Source organism: Pogona vitticeps, chromosome 1 (genome assembly GCF_051106095.1).
Source record: "Pogona vitticeps strain Pit_001003342236 chromosome 1, PviZW2.1, whole genome shotgun sequence".
Taxonomy (NCBI): domain Eukaryota; kingdom Metazoa; phylum Chordata; class Lepidosauria; order Squamata; family Agamidae; genus Pogona; species Pogona vitticeps.
In genome coordinates this window covers 271,050,545-271,054,957 of record NC_135783.1, presented here as the reverse complement: position 1 = coordinate 271,054,957, position 4,413 = coordinate 271,050,545, and positions in this window count along the sequence as shown.

The window sequence follows — 4,413 nt, the reverse complement described above, 5'->3', positions numbered from 1 at the left end:
GCTCAGTGGCTGGGCATTGGGAGTACTTTAATGTGACTTACTATGCAAAAGATCGTCATATCTAGAGTAGACTCATTTGAATCATGGAACTCACAGAAGAGTTGACTCACCAAATCCCCATTTATTCAATGGACCTACTATTGTGCAATTTACTACAATAAGCAACAGGATGCTGGCCATTATTGTACACAACTTTTCTTTTTCTTACAATCCATGGGCCAGAAGAAATATTGTAATGAGTAAAGTGGCAAAATTTCTTTAGGATTTTTGAAAATGTGTCTGTCAATGGTTTATAGACATACATGTGATAACTCATTCTGTGATAATCTATTCTGATTTGTTGCTCAAACATTTATTGATGTTGTCATGAGGGTCAAAGCCATCCTTTTCTAATTTTTCTAACATGAGCTATAATGTGTGAACAAAACATTTGAACTTAAAATGCACAACAATCAGGAAGTTCATAAAAAATAAATGGTTCATTGATTTGGGTCAGCTAGGTTTTCTGGTTCCAAACCAGAAAACCCGAATTTTCCCAAACCAACAAACTTTCCTTCCCATTTAATGAACTTCCTGGTTCATTCCCCCACCCAGCCTCCCACTGCCCCCTTGTTCTGCCACTGCCACCACCACCATCTAGAGCACGAGTCTCCAAACTTTTCAGTATGAAGGCCACATCATATATTTTACACATTTTCAAGGGCTGAAGCAAGGAAGGGGGACCCAAGCAATCCCTCGCCCCTGCTGTCTTTGCAAAGATGGGGTACAATTGCTTGGGTCCCCTTTCCCTCCTCTTCCTATGCCTGAGTGGGGACAGGAAGAGGAGTGAAGCCTGATCTAAGTTATCCCCCACTCCTGCATTTTTTTGCAAAGACAGCAGGGGTGGAGGATCCCTTGGGTCCCTCTTCCCTCCTCTCCCTATGCCCAGGTTGGATAAAAAGGCAAGGCAGGCTGGATGTGGCCCACGGGCCATAGTCTGGAGACCCCTCGTCTAGAGAGACAGCAGCCTGGCTTCCCTTCTGGGAGCCATGTCTGCTATCTAGGCATCTGTGCATGTCCCTGCATGAGCACAATACCAATCTCTAGTCATGCCATTGCTTATTATTTTCATGATGTTAATCATATATCAATGAAAAAGTTAATTTTCCTCTCTCTTTTTTTTAATGGTGTGCTACATACAACAGTTTATTTGAACCAGATAACAATCTGAAGTGATTTAGACAATTGTAGCTTGCTCTTTTCCCTTTCCAACAAGCCACAGCATGAATAAAACAACAATGCCACAGTTGTTTAGTGTAGTTGCATATGAGTTGGAGTAGTCAATTTTCTCCTCTTGGCCCACAGATTACTACTGGTGCAGAAGCATTACTATATATTTTGATAGAGAGCAAGAGTGAACAGATAGCCATGATGAGCACCTGTAAAATAAACAGAAAGCCTGATGAAGTAAAGTGTTCTAGTCCAACAGCAACACTGTCCCTAAAGTGCAGTAGAACTAGTTAGTTGGCAGTACTGATGGGCTGCCTCTGTTGAGTCATGATGAGACTGCCATACGTATAAGCCTGCTACTCCCAAGAACTCATGGCTAAGCTTCAGAGTAGATGAAGGCAAAGGGAGAAAATAATAATAATCCAGATGAAGTCCCAGAAGGTTTTCGGTGGATTATTCCTGCACTTTCTGGCAAATTTCTGTAAGCAGGTGCTTAGTATAGAATGGCACTGAGACGAAGATGGAGTTTTTGCGTTCCTCATACCTAGGTGCTTGCAAAAGACTTTCACACAGAGGGATGGGATAAACATTTAATCTGGGGAGTCGGTTTTGTTTCTCTGAGTTTGATCTCATCTTGCTCTCATATCTGGAGCTCAATGAGCTCAAAAGATGAAAGAACAGACAGAAATAAAAATCATAATAAATTATAACATTGAAACGTTATTAAACAAATGATAGTATTTAAAAATTCTGCCCATGGAAGAATGACTGTATGGGATCCAGCCTAGCCTCCGTTGGAGTCGAAGGCTAAGGGAGCAGCCTTGAAGGAAAGCCTCTCTGAAGTTGAACCAACATATTCCATGTTGGTCCACAAGGTTTCTCAACCCTTCAGGGGCAACTTTTCAAGGCACTCAGGAGGAGGCTGTGTAGCAGGTAAGCTGCTGGTGATCAGGGCCCCAGCCTCTGCACAAGCAGGATTACTTTTTCCACTCTCTCAGCAAGGTTTCCCTTGAACAATTCAAAGCCCAAACAGGCTCTTTTGCTAGCCTAGACCCAAGCAATAGGCTGGTTCTACTCTTTAGCTTTCTACTTCTGTTAAACACTGCATATGTAAAATGTTAGAAGCATTTTACAATTTACTGGAGACAAAGCAGTGAGGAGGCAAATTATGAATACATCTTGACAAGGGGGAGAAATAAAGGATGAGGCTGGGAAAAGCTGTGTTGAAAAGCAGCTTACTACAACATTTCTTGATCATTGTCACAAGTATATTAACAAATTTCTGCATCTGTATCCCTGGAAGTGGATGTTTCCACCTTTATTTTAAAGGATATCCTTAAAAATCAGATGTCCACCCTTATAGTCCAACCCCACTCATTCAGTTATCAACATGAATCTTTATACATTGTTAGGAAAGCAAAGCACTAAGAAGAGAAAGCATGAGTGACATAAATGAGCCACTCCCCAAATGTGGGACAGTTTACTGCTTTCTCTCCATTGAGGAGATGTGCAGGTTTATCTTCCGACATGTCACTCTCAATTAAAGTGGCATTAAAGAAGAAGCATGACTTATATGCATCTTCTTCTTAGTACTTTCTATGACTTGTAAAGTGGCCATAAAATAATGCTGGAACACAAACAAAAATCCTCTGACATTATCTCAAGGTGCCCTTTTCTCTTGACAAGAAGCATTGTTTGGAGAATTTTGCAGTGTACTGGATGATTATCGTTTTTTTAAAAAATTGTGATAAAGATTAGCAATGGGGACAAATCAAAAAATGGCGAGTCATTTTGATTTGTGATTCATCAAGGTTAATGACTCAACGAATGTGAATATATGAATATTCTTCGATGAATCAACAAATCGATTTGTCAATTAATCTTCACTTTAAATGGCTATAAAACTGCCCCTAAGCATCTAGAGACACCAAATTTGCAGGAAAGCTTCCTCAGACGCTTTCCTATAACTCCTGAAAGGTTGGTGAACATTGGATAATGGACCCTGGGTTATATAGTCACAAAGAGGACACCCCCAGGAAAGCTCCCCCCAGGTACTTAGAGAATCTGGAATCACAACAGAGCTTCCTATGTCTTTCCCCAACACGTCTGCCAACTTTGGTGAAGATTGGATATCAGACATACGAGTTATTCACCCACAAATTGGGTCCTCCCAGGAGAATTTACCACAAGGCAGGCTAAGGGAATCTAGTCTGCCCTTTGCAAAGATGGCAGCTGCAACTTCCCTACCTTAAGGGAAGCTGCAGTCCCCATCTTTGCAAAGGGCAGCCAGTCTCCCTTTTTACCTGCGTGGCTGGGAGGCCAGAAGGAGATCTTGGCAGCAGCAATTAAGGTAAGGGGGTGTCGGTGGGGTGGGGCCTAAGGTAGGGAAAGGAAGGGAGTGTGGGTGTAGGCTGTTGGGGTGGCTGGCTATGGGAGATGTATGGCTGCCTATCTCCCGCAGATCAGCTGACTGGTGGCCAATAAGCAGAATGGTTTTTTGGTTGTTTTTTTAATAGGAAGGGGGTGTCGCTGGGGGTGGGGGACAGCTAAGGTAGGGAGAGGAAGGGGGGTTAGGCTGTCAGGATGGGTGGCTGTGGGCGGTGATGGCTGTCTATCCCCCTCCGATCAGCTGATCGACGGCCATAGTCAGATGGGTTTTGTTCTTTTCTTTTTTAATATGAAGGATGAATAAAAACGGTTAAATATTCATCCCTTCATATTCATAGGGGTCTCTGGAACCCACAAATATGAAGGGATGAATATTTAATGAATCAGCTATTTTCATCGAAAAAGCCAATCCGTTTTTATATTCATCCCCATCTCTAATAAAGATATTTAAGGTATATCCCTTTACATCAAAAATCCAGATTCTAGAACATGCAGTCATACTGTAGATGTACTGTGGCAACAGATCAGGAATTATTTTACTGTTGTTGTTTAATTACAGTGGTGCTTTGCTAGACAGTTACCGCGCATGACAGTTTTTTTGCTAGACATTGGCTTTTTGTGATCGCTATAGCAATTCGCAAAACAGGTGATTCCTATGGGGGAATTTCGCTGGACAATGTTTGGTCCCTGCTTCGCAAACCGATTTTCGCTAGACGACAATTTTGACAGCTCCCTCCGCACTCGTAAACAGGTGTTTTCGGGACCTAAACTTCACAAGACAGTGGTTTAAACAGCTGATCGGCAGTTCACAAAGTA